The following is a 22,642-nucleotide window of genomic DNA, read 5'->3' as shown; positions in this document are numbered from 1 at the left end:
CTCAGGGGACTCACTGTGGGGAGGCCAACTGTAAAAGATAGGGTGAGTAAGGTACATCCGGCAGCTGATGTAACCTCATTGGTTTCCGGTCAGGTTTGTGGGGGTGGGTGGAGTTTTAAAACGTAAGGACTAGGAGCAGGACTAGGCCCGTTTGGCCCTTCAACCTGCTCCGCCACTCAGTAAGGTCACGGCTGATCTTTTTGTGGCCTCGGCTCCACTTAGCCGCACTCTCACTTAATTCCTTTATTGTTCAAAAAAAAAATCTACCTTACCTTTAAAAGCATTTACTAAAGTCGCATTAACTACTTCACTGGGTAGGAAGATTTACAACCCTCTGTGTGAAGAAGTTCCTTCTCAATTCAGTCCTAACTCTGATCCTGCTAATCTTGAGGCTATGTTCACTTGTCCTAGTTTCACCTGCTAGTAGAAATATCCCACATCTATCTTATCGATTCCCTTCATAATTTTATGTCTTTCTGTAAGATCCCCCCCACCCCCACCCCCATTCTTCTAAATTCTCATGAATATAATCCCAATCTACTCAACCTCTCCTCATAAACTAACCCCCTCAACTCTGGAATCAACCGAGTGAACCTTCAGTGCCAGTACATCCTTTCTTAAGTAAAGAGACTAAATCTGCACACAGTACTCCAGGTGTGGTCTCACCAGCACCTTGTACACCTGTAACATAACTTCTCTGTTTTTAAACTCCACCCCTTTAGCAATGAAGAACAAAATTCCATTTGCCTTCCTAATTACTTGTTGTACCTGCAGACTGACCCTCTGTAATTCATGCACAAAGTCACCCAGGTCCCTCTGCATCACAGCATGGTGCAACGTTTTACCATTTAAGTAATAATGCTTTTTACTGTTACTCCTACCAAAATGGATGACTTCACATTTATTCACATTGTCTTCCCTCTGCCAGACCTTTGCCCACTCACTTAAAGTATTTATGTTCCTCTGCAAAGTTTCACAGTCCTCTGCACACTTTGCTCTGCCACTCATCTTAGTGTCATCTGCAAACATTAACACATGGCACATGGTCCTCAACTCCAAATCATCTGTATAAATTGTGAATAATTGTGGTCCCAACACCGATCCCTGAGGCACACCACTAGATACTGATTGCCAACCAGAATAGCACTCATTTATCCCCACGCTTTGCTTCCTGTTAGTCAACCAATCCTTTATCCATGCTAATACTTTACCCATAATGCCATGTATCCTTATCTTATGCAGCAGCCTTTTATGTGGCACCTTGTCAAAGGCCTTTTGGAAATCTAGGTGCACCACATCTACTGGGTCCCCACTGTCCACCTTGCTCATAATGTCCTCGTAGAATTCCAGCAGATTTATTAAGTATGACTTGCCCTTCATGAACCCATGCCGTGTCTGCCCAACAGGACAATTTCTATCAAGGTGCCTTGCTATTTCTTCCTTCTTCAAGCAACTTCCCCACTGCAGAGGCTAAGCTAGCCGGTCTATAACTCCCCACTTTTTTGTCTAGCTCCCTCTTTAAACAGTGGAGTCACATCTGAATTAAAATGGCTCCACTGGTGTCAGTAATCCAAGGTAATCAGAACACCGCATTAGAAAATAGCTATTGGTCATTATTCTGCTGCTATACTCCAATTAACCAACAAACAGTGACGCAGCAGGGAACCTCTTAAATCCACTTACAAATCCCTTCAGTGTTGAAGAATAATTATATTGTTAAAATTCCCTCACACAGATGAAGGGCACTGTTTAATTAAGTACTTCAAGGCCTCCCCTTTTAAGGGGTTGCCATCTGGTTAATTTGGTTTAATTTGGCTTATTAGTTTTCTAAAAGAATACAAAAAGAGACTGCAGGGATGGCCAAGAGGAAGTAGCTATATGTAATGTTGCATTCAATGACTAAACCCTTTAAGAGGATAAGGTTTCTATTTTCATACTTGGTGAAATGGATCAGGATCAATATAACATTAGGGTCCCTTAAGTTGAGAATTTTTGGTTTTTTTTAAATTTGTTCACGAGATGAGGGCCAGGCCAGAATTTATACCCATCTCTAATTGCCCTGAGGGCGGTTAAGAGTCAATCACATTGCTGTGGGTTGGAAGTCACAGGTAGGCCAGACCAGGTAAGGATAGCAACTTCCTTCCGTAAAGAGCATTAGTGAACCAGATGGGTTTTCCCAACAATCGATAACGGATTCATCATTAGACTCTTAATTCCAATTTTTTTTTCAATTAAAATTCTGCCACATACTGTGGTGGGATTTGAACCTGTCTCCACAAAACATTATCTGAGCCTCAGGATTATCAGTCTACCAGTGATGTCACAAGGTGGCACGGTGGCTAGCACTGCTACCTCACAGCGCCAGGGACCTGGGTTCAATTCCCGCCTCAGGCGACTGACTGTGTGGAGTTTGCACGTTCTCCCAGTGTCTGCGTGGGTTTCCTCCGGGTGCTCTGGTTTCCTCCCACAGTCCAAAGATGTGCGGGTCAGGTGAATTGGCCATGCTAAATTGCCCCTAGTGTTAGGTAAGGGGTAAATGTAGGGGTATGGGTGGGTTGTCGCTTCGGCGGGTCGGTGTGGACTTGTTGGGCCGAAGGGCCTGTTTCCACACTGTAAGTAATCTAATCTAAAAGACCATTGCTTCCCCTTGTTAAAGCAGAGTTAAAACCTCTCCCAATGATCAATGTTACACAAGCTCTCCCCCTCTCCCTGAGAGTCCACTACCCTGGGACTCATTGGGTTGGGTCTTATATCTATATGCAGAACGTTAGGCGTTTCAGGCCTGCTCCAGACACTTCAATGCACAAGACTGTACACTCCAGTGTAGCACTGAGGGTGTGTTGCATTTTAGAGATAGAGATTTTCAATGAGATAAAAACAATGACTGCAGATGCTGGAAACCAGATTCTGGATTAGTGGTGCTAGAAGTGCACCGCAGTTCAGGCAGCATCCAAGGAGCAGCGAAATCGACGTTTCGGGCAAAAGCCCTTCATCAGGAATAAAGGCAGTGAGCCTGAAGCGTGGAGAGATAAGCTAGAGGAGGGTGGGGGTGGGGAGAAAGTAGCATAGAGTACAATGGGTGAGTGGGGGAGGAGATGAAGGTGATAGATCAAGTAGGAGAGGGTGGAGTGGATAGGTGGAAAAGGAGATAGGCAGGTAGGACAAGTCCGGACAAGTCATGGGGACAGTGTTGAGCTGGAAGTTTGGAACTAGGGTGAGGTGGGAGAAGGGGAAATGAGGAAACTGTTGAAGTCCATATTGATGCCCTGGGGTTGAAGTGTTCCGAGGCGGAAGATGAGGCCTTCTTTCTCCAGGTATCTGGTGGTGAGGGAGCCGCGGTGAAGGAGACTCCATTTTCAATGAGATGTTAATCCAAGGCCCTGGTCAATATTTATCTCTCAATCAATATCATTTTTAAAAAGTATTATCTGGTTGTTATCACATTGCTTTCAAGAGAACTTTCTGTACAAATTTTCTATATAAAAACAGTAACTACATTTCAAACGTTCTTCATTGACTGGAAAGTGCTTCACCATGTTTTTTTTTTATTCGCTGGGGCTTTGACTTTGCTGGCTTAGCTAGCATTATTCCCTTGAGAAGGTGGTAGTGAGCTGCCATCTTGAACTGCTACAGTCCACCTGCTGTGGATTGGCCTACAATGCAATTGGGATGGGAATCCCGGGATTTTGACCCAGCGACAGTGAAAGAACGGCCATATGTTTCTAAGTCAGGATGATGAGTGGCTTGGAGAGGAACCTGCAGATCGTGATGTTCCCATGTATCTGCTACCCTTGTCCTTCCAGTGGATTTGGAAGGTGCTGTCTAAAGGAGCCTTGATGAATTTCTGCAATGTCTCCCGAGGTTGTGAGAGGTTCTTAGAAATGCAAGTCCTTTTCCTTTAAGGTGCAAAGTCTCATCTTAGCTTCTATTACAAAAGTGTCAGTGCCATTTCCTCATCAGAGAGTTCAGGCTGATGCGATTGGCTGCTTTCTGTCAACTAGCTTCCATCCATTCGTGTCCCTAAGTGAGAAATGTCAGAGGGAACTGAAGCAAAAGTATCTTAAAATAGCAAACGTCTTGCCCCCTAAGAACCCCTGACTAGTGACATTCCTTCTAATAAGCTAACATTCGAAATTGAAGTGTTCCTAACCCTAGCATGTACATTGAGGTACTCTCAGACTCATGAGATGATATAGAATCCCAGTCCCCACACCCCTGCCGCAGTGACCCTGACCATTCAAATTCTATATCTGTCCTCCTCAGCTTCTCTCCCACAACTTCATTTCCCTCCCGCCCACACACACACATATTGTGTTATCTGCAAATATCAGATGCTTTCCGGTCTTAAACTCCATGCTATTATTATAAGTATGAGATATTAGTCAATGCACTGCTCAGGGGCTGGAATTTTGGTTTTAATTATCCTGTCAAGTGCAAAGGATTGAGGAATCTCAGTTGCAAATAGGGAGCAATGTTAACCATGTTTCCTGGCTCTCCGCACTAAAATGGCCATGCTCTTGGATCGGCTTAACCACTACTGACACATTTCCAGTCATCATTCCTGCTTCCAGGCTTTTTGAGGATGTTCTGAAGATTAAATGCCAGATCTTTGAAGAGTCACAATGAGATTGAAGCTGTTTAAAAATGACACAGGTGGTTTCCATTTATCTCTCTGACTTCTACTTCCAGCATTTTTCACCAGCATGGGATAAGGGTGTCAGTAGTGAGTCTGCACTGGCATTGGGGGCAGGTTTTACCAACACCAACTAGCCAACAAACCCACTGTGAACCATAACCGGGATTCAGGAAGCTTTTGATAGGTCAGTTCGTCCAAGTTTACCCATTCCCTAGCCATTCCTTGTGGTCCCCTCCTACCCTCCATGCCAATGCAATGGCAACTCATAGCTACTTCCCATTGTCCCTGACATTCCAGATGCCAACTCAATGCAAAAGCCATGCTTCCAGTCAGTCTTCAAGGCCTCTTGCGCTCTCAGTGTCAACTCCATGCCCTTCCAGGCACCACTTGCAGACCTTTACATTCTCCAGACCAACTTCTCTCCCTCTTATGCCTTTCGCCCCATTTGCACCATGTACATGACCAATAGGCCACATAATATCAACAAGAATCAAACTGCTGAAAGGAAAAATAAAATCGATTCAGAAATATTCTTTAAAAAGAGACTGCTGTTCCGACTACCCCTTTAAAATGTCAACCATTTGGACTGTTAAAGATTCAATACCAGAGGCTTCAAAGACTACACACCTCCAAATAGTCTTTGAAATATAGATGGAAGAGATCACAAACGGAACATTCTGTTATAGTCAATTAAAGATGTCAATCAAGAAAAGCCAACCACTCACTTGTCAGAACACCATTCCATCTGACCTCACGCTTTCATTGGTCAGAGCTCCCAGTCTTGCAGGACGTAATGAGGTCACAAATAGCACATCTGTTCCTGAGGAGCTGTAAATATCCAAACTTTTCCGCATGACATACCGCTTGAATTACGGGAATTCAGTCTAGCTTTCCCACCGGTTTCCTCTAAGGAGATGATGTTGACATAAGGCTGCCCACACTAATTTGACGCTGGTTAGCTGCAGGTGAAGGTGGTTAAAACTCATTTGGCATAAAACAAATCAGGCCAAGATGCCACTCCTTGGATAAACAAAACATGTATCAAAGAATTGCCTAACGAGGACTATTGCTGTAGATTGTGCTAAATTATCACATGATCTCTGTAATTGGTAACAAAATGCTTCAGCACAAAGATTACGTTGATGTACAGCAGTTGAGGGAGTGCCTCTACATAATGCAAAGGCTTGGAGTGCCTCAATATACAACAGTGCTGCTTTGTTCAGTTCAAATTGTGTGTCATGCGTCTGAGATAATTGCAGTTTCATCTTCAGAAGACATTTGAAAGTCTTCAGTGTTGTGTGTTGGTGCCATGAATGATGCTCCCCTTGAATGAGTGTGGTTAGCTGTGTAGTATAGGACCACAGAGGTTTGAACCCTGGCCTAGTATTGGAGAAACCACCTTGTATTGCCATTCTGTGTGGCTATCCCACAGGGTGGCTGCAATAGGCCACAGTATTGCTGCTGTGGACGCTGTCAACTAAAAGAAACTGCTCCTCTTTGGAAAGCTGAGGACCACTGGTGGAGCTAGGTGGATTTTTAATTAGAACCAATGTTAATTTTGTGATCACTGTTATCAGCTTTCAGTTGTAGGCTTATTAATTAATTGAATTTAGGTTCCATTAGCTACCATGCTAGAATGTTGAACCAAAGTCATCAGAGAATGTTTTGCTGAATGAATTATCTCATAGTTAAAAATCACACAACACCAAGTTATAATCCAACGGATTTAATTGGAAACACTAGCTTTCGGAGCGACGCTCCTTCATCAGGTGGTTGTGGAGTATTCCGAAAGCTAGTGTTTCCAATTAAACCTGTTGGACTATAACCTGGTGTTGTGTGACTTTTAACTTTGTACACCCCAGTCCAACACTGGCATCTCCAAATCACGAATAATCTCATGGTAGTGGGTGGCTGGTTGGCAATGCAGAACAGCATGGGCTCAATTCCTGTACCACCTGAGGTCACCATGAAAGTCCCACCTTCTCGAAGTTGCCCCTCGTCTGAAGCGTGGTGACCCTCAGGTTAAACCACCACCAACTGTCACTCTATAATTCTGAGAGCAGCCCTATTTGTGACTGCAGGGCCTGGAACAGAATGAGGCTGTGGAAGTACGTCACAAGCTAAGATTCCAGGGGTCCCGATGTATTTGGGTCAGAGCCTCTGATTTCTTTCCCTGCCCCTGTACCACTGTCTTCCCAGCATCTCCTTACAGAGCATTGCTGTAGACCCGCATAGTGACATGTTACAAATTAAAACATGCAGCAACATGTCAGTATGTCTGCTGAAATGGGTTGCTTTGGGAGATGTTATGTGGAAGTTCAGGTAAAATGAAGCAGGTAGGGGAATAGGGAGGAGTTTTAAAAATAACGTGGAACTGAGAGATTTGCACATCCAATGCTCTCTATTGCATTTGGATGAACTGCAGCCAAATAATTAGTAATGTGATACATTTGCCTTGAATAACTACATTTGAAGAAATAATTCTCCTAATTGCATTGTACTGATTTCCCTGATGAATATGCTTTCCTGATCTGACAAGTTAAGATGTTCATACAACACAGGGCCAGCCTTTTAATGATGCCTCGGCAATTATTAGAAATTATAGACTATTTTGTCAAATTTGCTCTTTTAATTCCTCATTGCCTTAATGATTGTAATCATCAGTAAAGTGTCTTGCCACATTAGTTGGCACAAGACTTACCCTTGCCACCCCCTACCCCCCACCCCCAGGGAGATTTTCAAAGCTTTTGTAATATGTTAACTCATTACTGGGGCTGTCTCCCTGGGGAACTGCTCAAAGTGTTCTGTTTGTTGCAAAAAATGTTTGTTAGGACGAATTCAAAGTGTAAATACCATTCCTGTACGACTGGTACACCAAAGGTCTTTTGCGAGGAAAATATACATTGTTTATCAGTTTCTTAAATTGAATATTGCCGAAAAGAGTGACGTGCTGCTGAAGCTCATCAGGACAAACACAAGAACAGCAAATTTCCAATTATCTCAGCAATTTATACTAAATGAGGAAAGAGTGCTGATACCTTGGTAACTTGTGTCTAACCAGCCGTGGGGAAAAAAATGAGGGACATTAGGCCCCCAGGTGATTCAAAACACGCACCTGGTTCTTTTTTATGGCTAGTCCATTATTTATTGTCCATCCCTAATTGCCCAAAGGGCAGTTAAGAGTCAATCACATTGCTGTGGGTCTGGAGTCACATGTAGGTCAGAAGGACATTAGTGAACCAGATGGGTTTTCCCCAACAGTCATCAATGGATTCATGGTCATCATTAAACTCAATTCCAGATTTCAATTAAATCCAGATTCCACTGTCTGCCGTGGCAGGATTCAAACCCAGGTTCCCAAAACATTACCTGGGTCTCTGGGTTAATGGTCCAGTGACTATATCAACAGGTCGTCACTGCCCCAGGGAAACAACATTGAATGATCCCTCTGTGAGAATGTAGGGATTCCTTGGCATGCATGACTGAAGCACATTACGACTGTTTATCTTAAATTGGTTGTTAGTGTAAATATTAGCACATGCGGGATTGTTCAATAAGTGCTGCCAAATGCAGTATCACATCTAACAGGAGATGTGTTGTTTTGGATTTTGCAAGTACAAGCTGCTTGATTCTCAAGTTGTTGTGCTGACTCTCTGTGACCACTCCAGCAATAGCTGGCAGTTGTGACACAGTTCCACAGAGTGCACACACGTGAAGCACTTTTAACCAAGAATAACCATCCCACAATACCTCACATAGGCAATAATCAACCTGAAGTTAAATCTCAGGATCAGAAAAGGAGATGGTAGGAAAGGTAACCAAATGTCTTGGGAAGATCTTAAAGGAAGAGAGGGAGGTGGAAAGCCTGGGGCCTAGTTTACACGAGGTTCAGACATTGATCTTGGCCTTGTTCTGGTGTGGAGGCCAGGCTGCACAAGGCCAGTGTCAGAGGGCTAAATTTTCAGGCCAACTGGAGCCTGTAAATGAGGGAGTGGTGCTATTGGCAGTGGCTGGCTTAGCCCACCATTTTACAGACAGCAGCCTTCACTATAGCAGCCATATTTGTTTTAAACAATCCAGCAGTTTAAACAATCCTACACTGACCTCCACAAAAAAACTCACCTCCGTTTGCAGAGGGGGTGTGAGTCATGGTCAGGAGTTTTGAGAACTCCATTGCCAATGCGTTCATCCAAGGAAAGCTTCAGCTAAGTTCAAATGGCCAGGAAGCTGGTAATGGCAGAGTTAAGCTGGAGACATTCATTGATAATGAATTACTGGAAATCCAATGCTGGTAAAGTGCCTGTCATAGAGTCAAAGAGATGTACAGCACAGAAACAGACCCTTTGATCCAATTTGTCCATGACAACCAGATATCCTAACCTAATCTAGTCCCATTTACCAGCACTTGGCCCATATCCCTCTAAATCCTGCCTATTCATATACCCATCCAGAGGCCTTTTCAATGTTGTAATTGTACCAGCCTCCACCACTTCCTCTGGCAGCTCATTCCATACACAACCACCCTCTGTGTGAAAAAGCTGTCCCTTAGATCCCTTTTATATCTTTCCCTTCTCACCCTAAACCAAAGACCTCTAGTTCTGGATTTACCCAACCCAGGAAAAATACCTTGTCTATTTACCCCCATCCATGCCCCTCATGATTTTATAAACGTCTCCAGCCTCCTACGCTCCAGGGAAAACAGCCCCAGCCTTTTCAACCTCTCCCTGTAGCTCAAATCCTCCAACCCTGACAACATCCTTGTAAATCTTTTCTGAACACTTTCAAGTTTCACAACGTCTTTTCTGATAGAAAGGAGACCAATATTCCGACAGTGGCCTCATCAATGTCCTGTACAGCCACGACATGACCTCCCAACTCCTGTGCTCAATGCTGTACCCAGTAAAGGAAAGCATTCCAAATGCCTTCTTCGTTGTCCTATCTACCTGCAACTCCACTTTCAAGGAGCTATGAACCTACACTCTAAGTTCTCTTTGTTCAGCAACACTCCCCAGGACCTAACCATTAAGTGTGTAAGTCCTGCTCTGATTTGCCTTTGCAAAATGCAGCACCTCACATTTATCATTGCCTTCTCCTTAGTCAGGTTTCCAGAACCCACTTTTAAAGGTAGGCCTTCCTGTGATACAAAATTAAAAGTCACACAACACCAGGTTAAAGTCCAACTAGTTGACTTTGAAGCAGTAGTTTTCAGAACACTGTTCCTTCATCAGGTAGTTGTGGAGCAGGACCTTAAGACAAAAGGGTACAGTGTCATGCAACTGAAATGATATTTTGAACAAACCTGGAATTTTATTGTCTTTCATCATTTAGAATGGGTTGCCGGTTTATTGTCATTAATATGTAAATCCCAGAACTTCTTTTAAGTCACCTTCTCAAGATAACTTAAGGTTTTATAACAAAAAGTGATATCTCCGCTCAGACAATGCACTAAAGGAGGTATTCATCAGATGAATGACAGTCTGGGAATTCTTCCAGGATGTCAGCAGTGATCCCAATGAGCCAACTGATGAACCGGAACGGTCATCAGGGATCCATAGTGGAGTGACAAAAGAAGGAGTCAGATTGGCCCCCACTGAAGGGCTGTTGCCCTGGGTTTGGCATGTATGCTGGAAATGTCAGGAATTGAGTAGTTGCCAGATTCATCAGCCACACCCAAAACATCACCCGATCACAAGGCAACACCATCCAGGCTCTCAAAGCCAATCACAACATTGTCATCAAACCATCAGATAAAGGAGGGGCCATCATCATTCAGAATAGAACAGATTACTGCAAGGAACTGTACCTACAACTGAGGAACCAGGAACACTACTGGCAACTACTGGCTGATCCGACCAAAGAGCACACCCGTGAACTAAACACATTGATCAGGACTTTGGATCCAGTTCTTCAGGGTTTCCTCCACGTTCTCATCCCACGCATTTCTCACGTAGACGACTTCTACTGCCTTGAAGATACACAAAGCCAACACACCAGGACGTCCCAACATATCAGGCAATGGGACCCTGTGTGAGAACCTCTCTGGCTATGTCAAAGGCATCTTAAAACCGATTGTACAGGGGACCCCCAGCTTCTGTCGCAATACTACGTATTTCTTACAGAAACTCAGCACCAAAGGACTAGTCGAACCGGGAACATTCTTTGTCACAATGGACATTTCCGCACTCTACACCAGCAACCCCCACAATGATGGCATCGCGGCAACAGCCTCAGTACTCAACACCAACAACTGCCAATCTCCAAACATCGTCCTACCACTCATTCACTTTATCCCCGATCACAATGTCTTCACCTTTGACAACCAGTTCTTTATCCAGACACACGGAACAGCCGTGGGGACCAAAGTTGCACCCCAATATGCCAACATCTTCATGCACAGGTTTGAACAAGACTTCTTCTCTACGCAGGACCTCCGACCAACACTATACACCAGGTATATTGAAGACATTTTCTTCCTCTGGACCCATGGCGGGGAGTCACTGAAACACCTACACAGTGATATCAGTGAGTTTCATCCCACCATCAAACTCACCATGGAACTCTCTCTACTATCTGTCTCATTCTTGGACACCTGTATCTCCATCAAGGGCGGGCACCTCAGTTCTTCACTCTACTGCAATCCCACAGACAACCTCACGATGCTACGCTTCTCTAGATTCCACCTTAAATATTTTAAAACAGCCATCCTTTCCAGACACGCCCTATGTATACACAAGATCTGTTCGGATGAGGAGGATCGTGACGGACACCTGAAGGTGCTCAAGGATGCCCTTATAAGAACAGGCTACAATGCTCAACTCATTGATTGCCAGTTCTGACGTGCCACAGCGAGGACCCGTAATGACCTCCTCAGGAGACAGGCATGGGTTGCAACCGAAAGGGTACCCCTCATTATCTAGGACTTCCCACGAGCTGAAAAGCTATGCCATGTTCTTCTCAGCCTGCATCACATTATCGACGAGGATGAACATTCACCAAGACATTCCCTACGCCTCCAGTTCTCGCCTTTAAACAACCACCGAACCTTAAACAGATGGTTGTTCGAAGCAGGGTCGAGAGTGTGGTGCTGGAAAAGCACAGCAGGTCAGGCAGCATCCGAGGAGCAGGAAAATCAATGTTCATCAGAATTGCTGATGAAGGGCTTTTGCCTGAAACATCAATTTTCCTACTCCTCGGATGCTGCCTGACCTGCTGTGCTTTTCCAGCATCCCACTCTCGACTCTGATCTCCAGGATCTGCAGTCCTCACTTTCATCTGATTGTTCGCTGCAAACAGCCCAGCCCTCAGGACAACATCGAGCACAACACCATATAACTTATGTGAGGAATAAGAGAATAGTCAAAGAAAGAGTGGGGCCGATCAGGGATAGCATAGGGAATTTGTGTGTGGAGTCTGAGGAGGTAGGGGAAGCCCTAAATGAGTTTTTTGCTTCTGTCTTTACAAAAGAAACGAACTTTGTAGTGAATGAAACCTTTGAAGAGCAGGTGTGCATGCTGGAATGGATAAAGATAGAGGAAGCTGATGTGCTGAACATTTTGTCAAACATTAAGATTGACAAGTCGCCAGGCCCTGACCAGATTTGTCCTCGGCTGCTTTGGGAAATGAGAAATGCAATTGCTTTGCCACTTGCGAAGACCTTTGCATCCTCGGTCTCCACTAGAGTCGTACCTGAGGACTGGAGAGAGGCAAATGTAATTCCTCTCTTCAAGAAAGGAAATAGGGAAATCCCCGGCAATTACAGACCAGTAAGTCTCACATCTGTCGTCTGCAAGGTGTTAGAAAGGATTCTGAGGATAGGATTTATGACCATCTGGAAGAGCATGGCTTGATTAAATGCAGTCAGCATGGCTTTGTGAGGGGCAGGTCATGCCTCACAAACCTTATCGAGTTCTTTGAGGATGTGACTAGAAAAGTTGATGAGGGTCGAGCTGTGGATGTGGTATATATGGACTTCAGCAAGGCATTTAATAAGGTTCCCCATGGTAGGCTCATTCAGAAGGTCAGGAGGAATGGGATTCAGGGGAACATAGCTGTCTGGATACAGAATTGGCTGGCCAATAGAAGACAGTGAGTGGTAGTAGAAGGAAAATATTCTGCCTGGAAGCCTGTGGTGAGTGGTGTTCCACAGGGCTCTGTCCTTGGGCCTCTATTATTTGTAATTTTTATTAATGACTTGGATGAGGGGATTGAAGGATGGGTCAGCAAGTTTGCAGATGACACAAAGGTTGGTCACTGACAGTATAGAGGGCTGTTGTAGGCTGCAGTGGGACATTGACAGGGTGCAGAGATGGGCTGAGAGGTGGCAGATGGAGTTCAACCTGGATAAATGCGAGGTGATGCATTTTGGAAGGTCGAATTTGATAGCTGATTACAGGATTAAGGATAGAATTCTTGGCAGTGTGGAGGAACAGAGGGATCTTAGTGTACAGGTACATAGATCCCTTAAACGGCCACCCAAGTGGACAGGGTTGTTAAGAAAACATATGGTGTTTTGTCTTTCATTAACAGGGGGATTGAGTTTAAGAGTTGTGAGATCTTGTTGCAGCTCTATAAAATTTTGGTTAGACCGCACTTGGAATACTGCATCCAGTTCTGGTCACCCTATTATAGGAAAGATGTGGATGCTTTGGAGAGAGTTCAGAGGAGGTTTACCAGGATGCTGCCTGGACTGGAGGGCTCATCTTATGAGGAAAGGTTGACTGAGCTTGGACTTTTTTCATTGGAGAAAAGGAGGAGAAGAGGGGACCTAATTGAGGTATACAAGATAATGAAAGGCATAGATAGAGTTGATAGCCAGAGACTATTTCCCAGGGCAGAAATGACTAACACGAGGGGTCATAGTTTTAAGCTGGTTGGAGGAAAGTATAGAGGGGATGTCACAGGCGGGTTCTTTACACAGAGAGTTGTGAGAGCATGGAATGCGTTGCCAGCAGCAGTTGTGGAGGCAGGGTCATTGGGGACATTTAAGAGACTCCTGGACATGCATATGGTCACAGAAATTTGAGGGTACATACTTGAGGATCAGTGGTCGGCACAACATCGTGGGCTGAAGGGCCTGTTCTGTGCAGTACTGTTCTATGTTCTCTGTTCTATGTTCTAACTCTGTCATGGCAACTACTGCAAGGCGTATCAGACATGGATACCACCATTACCTGCAGGGATACAATCTACCATGTACGCGGCAGGTACTCATGTGACTCGGCCAATGTTGTCTATCTCATACACTGCAGGCCAGGATGTCCCAAGGCATTGTATATTGGTGAGACCAAGCAGATGCTACAACAATGGATCAATGGACACTGTGCAACAATCACGAGTCAGGAGTGTTCCCTTCCTTTCGGGGAACACTTCAGTGGTCAGAGACATTTGGCCTTGGATCTTTGGGTGACCATCCTCCAAAGCAGACTTCGGGATAGGCAACAATGTAAAGTGGCCGAGCAGAGGCTGATACCCATGGGAATAGCGTCAACTGGGACTTTGGGTGGGGTGGCACAGTGGTTAGCACTGCTGCCTCACAGCACCAGGGTCCCAGATTCCATTCCAGCCTCGGGCAACTGTCTGTGTGGAGTTTGCACATTCTGCCCGTGTCTGCGTGGGTTTCGTCCAGGTGCTTCGGTTTCCTCCCACAGTCACAAAGATGTGCAGGTAAGGTGAATTGGCTAGGCTAAATTGCCCATAGTGTTAGGGAAATGGGTCTGGGTGGGTTACTCTTCGGAGGGTCGGTGTGGACTGGTTGGGCCGAAGGGCCTGCTTCCACACTGTAGGGAATCTAATCTAAAAAGTCACACCACAGGTGACCCCACTAGATGATATACTCTCTCACTCTCTCACTCTCTCTCTCTCTCTCTCTCTCTCTCTCTCACACACACTCTCTCACATGATTTGGAGATGCCGGTGTTCGACTGGGATGTACAAAGTTAAAAATCACACAACACCAGGTTATAGTCCAACAGGTTTAATTGGAAGCACACTAGCTTTCGGAGCGTCACTCCTTCATCAGGTGGTAATGGAGGGCTCAATCCTAACACAGAATTTATAGCAAAAACTTACAGTGTGATGTAACTGAAATTATACATTGAAAAATTGATTGACTGTTAAGCCTTTCATCTGTTAGAATACCATGATAGTTTCACTTCTTTCATGTGCACACACACACACCCACACACTCTGTCTCTCTGTCTCACATACACACACACATTTTACCAAGTTTTCACTTCTTTCATGTGCACACACACACACACACCCACACACTCTGTCTCTCTCTCTCACATACACACACACATTTTACTCCCTCTTTCTCTCACTCATGCACACGCACACACATAAAAGTCTATGGGGTGAATGTGTATTGCAGGTACATTCTATTATGCTCAAAAAATGCACAAATTGCAGGCAGTCAATCCATGTAATATTTTGTAAATTGCACTTTGGAAATAGAACCAGTCTGACTCAAGATTGGGATCAGACAGACTAACCCCACAATTTAAATGCATTGTCTGAGCTGAGATGTCACCTTTTTTTTATAAGTCACCTTATGTTGTCTCGAGAAGATGACTTAAAAGAAGTTCTGGTATTTACATATTAATGAACCGAAACCTGCAACCCATTCTAAAAGATGGAAAACTTAATAAAATACCAGGTTTGTTCAAAATATAATTTCAGTTGCACGACACTGTAATCTTCTGCTATAAATTCTGTGCCTTAGGGTCCTGCTTCACAACCACCTGATGAAGGAGCAGCGCTCCGAAAGCTGGTACTTCCAACTAAACCTGTTGGCCTATAACCTGGTGTTGTGTGATTTTTAACTTTGTCCACCCCAGTCTAACACTGGCTCCTCCGCATCATTCCTGCGGTACATTTCTTTCACTCATTTTGCCAGTGTGATGACCGAGAAGCTCCTGTGCTGACTCAATGAGAAATAACGATACAGTGATAAGACAGGCTTTGAGCCAGTTTGCAGTTTGGGCTATATATATCTGTCCTTCATTCCTGATGAAGGGCTTGTGCCCGAAACGTCGAATTTCCTATTCCTTGGATGCTGCCTGACCTGCTGTGCTTTAACCAGCAACACATTTTCAGCTATATATCTGTGGCCTGACAAACGCAGGCTGCCCTCCTCGTGACTCATGTTTTCTAATGTATCTGGAGAACGAGCTTGAGGTTTTTGGTCTCGGATCTCATTGCCTTTCTGCCCTGACAGTACACTTATTGGAACCTTCTTGGTCTGTTCCGTCTTTCTGGCTTCCTTAGCACCATGTCAATGGTTTAGTGTCCTCTTGCAATGTGCAGATAGCTTACACTCATCAACTTTAGAAGTTGCACAGTCGAAGGTGCTTGAGTCATTGGTGTGTCAGAGTAACATCCCTGCATTGTAGCCTATCGATTCTGATGTCAATGGCTAGGCTGTTGTGTACCGTCAGAACTTTTTAATGCTGTGTGGATGTCAAACCTGATCTTGCTTACATGTTAAATATTAAGAGTATGAATTGTTAACCTGATTTTGTAAGATCAGTCAGAGAGTCACACACCACAGAGCAGACCCTTCAGCCCAACCTGTTGAAACTGGCCAGGTTTCCTAACCTGAACTAATCCCATTTCCCATTGTTTGGCCCGTATATCTCTAAACCTTACCTGTCCATGAACCTGTGCAAATGTCTTTTAAAGTAGTAATTGTACTTGCCTCTATCACTTGCTCTGCCAGCTCGTTTCATATATACCCCTTCGGTCCCTTTTAAATCTTGCCCCTCTCACCTTAAACCTGTACCCTCTAGTTTTGAATTCTCCTACCCTGGGGAAAAGATCTTGGTTATTCACCCAATCCATGCCCCTCATGATTTTATAAACCTTCTATGTCATCAGCCTAGTGCTGGAAGTCGCACTGAGGGAGCACAGCCCTGTCAGAGACATTGTAACATGGATCAAACATTAAAGTGGGGCCATTCAGCCTGCTGACAATAGGATGTCCTCCAGAAGAGCAATTTAAAATCAAACCTGAGGGGCCAGACACAAAGACAATTTGGACTCAACTTCAGAGGGTTGTTGAGATTGTTTGTTGGGTACATTTGAGGCTGATTAGAAATTTGTCTAAGGGATTCAAGGATTGTGAGGAAAGGGCAGGCAAGTGGAGTTGAGGATTATCAGATTAGCCATGAATTCATTGAATAGTGGAGCAGACTCGGTGGGCTGAGTGGCCAACGTCTGCTCCTATGTCTTATGGTCATTAGGAGTTTATGGAGGATTTTCCTGATTCTCCTTTTGGAATGGGCCTGGAGTGTCTGGCCACAACAACCTCTGACAGGGACTGCTCCAAAGAGGCTACCTCACAGCCTCCGCACTCAGCAAAGTGGGTTTTCCAGATCAGCCCGAAATGGGGCATTCGGGTGTAATTTGTGGGGGCATCTCTTTTTCAGGTGGTATTCAGGACAGCTCCATTGACGTGAGCTGCCAGTGAAATACTGCCCCAGCTGGTGAGGCCATGGCAGGGAGACAGTCCCACATGGTTCAGGCATCCTCCCCCCACACCCCCCCAAACACCTTTGAAATGGGAATGGAAATTCAGCCCATCGAGGCTGGCCACAACCAATGGGAATAGCCCTAAATATCTTGAAACTGGTTAATTCTTTAAACTCCTTGATAGATTTGGTTCGATGGTAAAGCCGTCACTTGTTGGCCATTCCTAATTACCCTTAAACTGAGTAACTTGCCCAGCCATTTTAGAAGAGTTAAGAGTCAACTAAACCACTATTGATCTGGAGTCTCGTGTAGGCTAGACCAGGTAAGCATAGTAGATTTCCTTCCCTGAAGAGCATTTTTAAACCTGACAGGTTTTGTTTTACCAACAATCAGCTGTATTTTTATGGCCACCGTTACTGAGACGATCATTTTAATGCCAAGCTTATTAATTAGTTGAATTTATATTCCCAACTATTGAGGTGGATTTGAAATTATGTCCCAGAGCACTTGCTGAGCCTCTGGATTACTAAGTCAGTGGCATTACCTTCTCCAGCAAAACAAATAAAAACAGAAAGAACTGCACATGTTGAACATCAAAAACAAATCAGAAGTTGCTGGAAAAGCTCAGTAAATCTGGCAGCATCTGTGGAGAGAAATTAGAGTTAATGTTTTCAGTCCATTGACCCTTCTTCAGTTCAAAACGTTAACTCTGATTTCTCTCCACAGATGCTGCCAGACCTGCTGAGTTTTTCTCGTAATTTCTGTTGTTGTTTTTATGTCTCCTCTCACATTCTAGATTAGAGTGGTGCTGGAAAATCACAGCAGTTCAGGCAGCATCCTCGGATGCTTTTCCAGCACCACTCTAATCTAGAATCTGGTTTCCAGCATCTGCAGTCCTTGTTTTTACCCTGTCTTCTCTCACAGACTTGCTGAGAAAATGCAAAGCTATACAAGTCAGTAAGCCGATGGATAGGGATATGACAGACTCAAACATTGTTCACCTCCCGTGCAAACCAGTTCCTAGGAAATCGATTGACCAAAGTGACCAAATCATTCTGCTTATTGAACATAGAGACATACAATGTGGAAACAGACCCTTCGGTCAAACCAGTCCATGCCAAACTAAACCAGTCCCATCGGCCTGCTCCTCGTCCATATCGCACTAAACGTTTCCTACTCATCCAAATATCTTTTCAACTGTAACCGTTTCACGCTGTAACTGCACCAGCATCCACCACTTTCTCTGACAGTTTATTCCACACACAAGCCACGTTTTGTGTAAAAGGTTGCCCCTCATGTCCTTCTTAAATCTTTTTCCTCTCACCTTAAAAATATGTCCCCTAGTTTTAAACTCCCCTGTCCTAGGGAAAATACCTTTGTCATTCACCTTGTGTGTGCCCATGATTTATAAGCTTCCATAAGGTGACCCCTCAACCTCCTACATTCCAGTGGAACTAGCCCCAGTCTTTGCAATCAGGTTCTCTCACTCAAACCCTCCATTCCTGGCAGCATTCTGGTGAATCTTTTCTGAACCCTATCCAGTTTAATAATATCCTTCTTACAGCTGGCCAACTAGAATTATACGTAGCACTCCTGAAGAGGCCACATCAATGGCCTGTACAACCTCAACAAGATGTGCTGACTCCTATACTCAAAGGTCTGAGCAATGAAGGCTAGCATGCTAAACACCTTCTTAACAGCCCTGTCTGCTTGTGACACAAATTTCAAAGAATTATGTACCTGAACCCTTAGGTCACGATTCCCCAGTGAGCTGTGAGGTGGTTTTCCCGTGTAATGAATGTACCTGACCCGAGGTAAAGTCTCAATGCCCTCCACTCCATGAGTTTGTTGCTGAGTAAACGACATCCTGTTAATCAGCTTCAGTTAGAAATATTGTTCTGTTCCAAGTGCATGTCGGAAAAGCATTTGACACGGTCACATTTTTAAAGCATTTTTTAATTGAAATTGAAGATGAGGGCTGTCATTGTAGGAGAGTGAGGGGAAATTAGCAAGCCAATGTCAAATGCTTCCAGGTATGATGGCCACCCATACAGTTTTCAAGTAGACAGTCTGGCTTTTGTTTTCGATGTGCTGTCTGGAAAATTCTTGCAGCCAGCATCAAAAAAATCACTGTTTACAATGGAATCCCTTTTCTACCCAACACCTGTCGAATTGGGCACATTTTGACATCACATAGAGCCGGATTTAGTGATCATGACAGTGGGTCAGCCATTAACCAGGGCCATGGCAACAATCGGTTAAGAACCAATCGGGCATCACACAGGTCAGCCCCCAGATCCCCTGGTCCTGCAAGGCAGTTTTCCCACCACTGAGAACTGCTGGCCAATCAGAGGCTGGTTGCTGGCACCAGGCGACACCTGGAGTGGTGGCCACTGCAGGGACTGCAGATCAGGGGTTGAACTCGAGACTCACAGGATGTTGCTAAAGGTGGCCTGCTAAATGAGAGGGACTTATTCAGAGAAATTAGCAAGGCAACTGGCTGTCACCTCTGAACCTTCCCATCCCATGTAACAGTGTGTTCCATTCTCAGAGGAGTGTTAAATCTCCTCATCCCTCAGAAAAAAATTAAGAGGACACACAGCAAGTGCTGGAAGGATCTGCAAACAGGCCAGACAGCATATATGGAGAAACAGAAAAACAGTCAAAGTTTAGAGCCACTGACCTCCAAACTGGAAGAAGTTAAGAGACGGAGCAGAATATCAACCAGTATAGATTGGGAAAGGAGGAAAGCGAATATCTGTGACAGGTTGGAAGGCAGCATTATATGCTCAATGGTTTAGAGAGGTGCAGTGACTGAGTGGTTAGCACTGCTACTTCACAGCGCCAGGAATCTGGGTTCAATTCCAGCCTCAGGAGACTGTCTCCCTGGGTTTGTGCGAGTTCCTGCCAGGTGTTCCACTTTTCTTCCACAATCTGAAGATGTATGGTTAGGCGAGTTGGCCATGCTAAATTGCCCATAGTGTTCATGGATTTGTAGGTAAGGCGTATTAGTCAGGGGAAATGTCGAGTAATAGGGGAATGGGTCAGGGTGAGATACTCTTTGGAGGGTCAGTGTGGATTTGTTGGGCCAAACGATGTGTTTCCACACTGTAGGAATTCTATGTTGTGCTGCAAGGCAAATGAGGAATGGTAATGGTGCACATTTTGGGATAGAACATAGGTTTAAAAGAGCTATTGTCCCCCAGAAAGTGGTAATGATTTTGGGTCATAATAAGGATTCTGGGTAATTCAAGATGGAGGACAGGGAAAATTTCTGGCTGTAACAGGCTGCTCCTTTTTTGAGGTATTTTAGGTGTTGGAGGTGATTTCCTCAAATTCCAGGAGCAGCAATTACTGTTTTGTATGCTGTTGTATTGTTTCGGAACTTTGGAGAGAAAAAAAACTCAAAGCAACAGCAGTTTTAAAAGGAAGATGAACAGACAAAGGAAGCCTATGGTGAGGTCAGTGCAAGAGAGAGAGAGAGAAAAAGAAACCCACACTGCTAACTGACACAGCAGTGTACCTGCACAGTTACTGCCTTTGCTGTTTGAATTCATGTATTACTAGACATCGGAGTGAGTCTGGGTAAATTAACAAACAGTAGAATTCACAACTAATCTTGGAGGAACCTGTTTGGGAGAGGTCATATCGCAGAAACAGATAAGTGAATAGTTAAGCATGGCCTTACAGTAAGTCTGCAGTTGTGAGTAAAGTGCGTTCTTTCTTGATTGGATGTTTTATTGAGATATGTCTCTTGATTAAACTTAAAATATAAGCCATTAGTATTAGCTTAGCCTAGAGCAGTGTTATGTAGATGGATAAGAATGTGCTATTTTCTGGGTCTGTAGATTGTGAAGGAGCAAAAATAGGCTTGAGTAGAGTGATATACTCTTCTTGCTGGTTGTGGTAGTTTAGGGAGAGTTTACGTGTGACTCAGGATTAAATCTGCAATAAATGCCATTGGTTGCGAATTCTATCAGATCAAATGGATCGGTTGGAGAGACAGAGGCAATGAGGAATTTACAAGAGCAGGGGGTTGTGATGGATGGTAGTTATAAGGAGGGTCAAAGTTGCAGACAGAGTCACATAGATGGGTTAACTCCAGGAAAGGTAAGAGAGGTAGGTAGATAGTGCAGGAGCCTTCTGTGGCTATCCCAGTTAGGGCATGGTTAGGAACATGGGACTGGGATATCATAGCAATTACATAAGCATGGCTCAGGGATTGACAGGACTGATAGCTTAATGTTACAGGATACAAATGTTACAGGAAGGATAGAAAGGGAGGCAAGAGAGGAAGGGGGTGGCATTTTTGATAAGGGATAGCGCTACAGCTGTTCTGAGCGAGGATATTCCCGGAAATACATCCAGGGAAGTTTTTGGGTGGAACTGAGAAATAAGAAAGCGATGATCACCTTATTGGGATTGTATTATAGACCCCCTAATAGTCAGAGGGAAATTGAGAAACAAATTTGTAAGGAGATCTCAACTATCTGTAAAAATAATAAGGTGGTTATGGTAGGGGATTTTAACTTTCCAAACATAGACTGAGACTGTCATAGTGTTAAGAGTTCAGGTGGAGAGGAAACTGTTAACTTTGTCCAAGAAAACTTTCTGATTCAGTATGAGGATATACCTATTATTGAAGGAGCAAATCTTGACCTAATCTTGGGAAATAAGGCAGGGCAGGTGACTGAGGTGTCAGTGGGGGAAGCACTTTGGGGCCAGCGATCATAATTTTATTAGTTTTAAAACAGTGATGGAAAAGGATAGACCAGATCTAAAAGTTGAAGTTCTAAATGGGAGAAAGGCCAATTTTGACAGTAATAGGCAAGAACTTTCAAAAGCTGATTGGGGGCAGATGTTCACAGGTAAAGGGACGGCTGGAAAATGGGAAACCTTCAGAAATGAGATAACGAGAATCCAGAGAAAGTATATTCCTGTTAGAATGAAAGGAAAGGCTGGTAGGTATAGGGAATTCTGGATGACTAAAGAAATTGAGGGTTTGGTTGAGAAAATGAAGGAAGCATATGTCAGGTACAGACAGGATAGATCGAGTGAATCCTTAGAAGAGTATAAAAGCAGCAAGAGTATAATTAAGAGGGAAATCAGGAAGGCAAAAGGGGGACATGAGATAGCTTTGACAAATAGAATTAAGGAGAATCCAAAGGGTTTTTACAAACACATTAAGGACGAAAGGGTAACTCGGGAGAGAATAGGACCCTTCAAAGATCAGCAAGGTGGTCTTTGTGTGGAGCTGCAGGAGATGGGGGAGATACTAAACGAGTATTTTGCATCAGTATTTATTGTGGAGAAGGATATGGAAGATGTGGAATGTAGGGAAATAGATGGTGACATCTTGAAAAATGTCCATATTACAGAGGAGGAAGTGTTGGCTTGAAACGCATAAAGGTGGATAAATCCCCAGGACCTGATCAGGTGTACCTGAGAACTCTGTGGGAGCTAGGGAAGTGATTGCTGGGCCTCTTGCTGAGATATTTATATCGTCGATAGTCACAGGTGAGGTGCCAGAAGACT

At 44.2% G+C, this 22,642-nt stretch overlaps 1 protein-coding gene and 1 non-coding gene across 3 annotated transcripts in view; both read left to right on the top strand.

The window, feature by feature from the left end:
• The window catches only part of smyd3 (SET and MYND domain containing 3), a 781,377-nt gene that overhangs the window by 723,634 nt on the left and 35,101 nt on the right, over positions 1 to 22,642 (top strand). The window lies entirely within an intron of this gene.
• LOC132819953 (small nucleolar RNA SNORA53) lies at positions 15,853 to 16,099 on the top strand. Its single transcript, XR_009645167.1, has one exon. It is a non-coding gene; the product is annotated as a small nucleolar RNA SNORA53 (small nucleolar RNA).

Source organism: Hemiscyllium ocellatum, chromosome 10 (assembly GCF_020745735.1).
Source record: "Hemiscyllium ocellatum isolate sHemOce1 chromosome 10, sHemOce1.pat.X.cur, whole genome shotgun sequence".
Lineage (NCBI taxonomy): Eukaryota > Metazoa > Chordata > Chondrichthyes > Orectolobiformes > Hemiscylliidae > Hemiscyllium > Hemiscyllium ocellatum.
The sequence above is the reverse complement of the archived record's forward strand: the minus strand, read 5'-3'. Positions and strand labels throughout refer to the sequence as shown.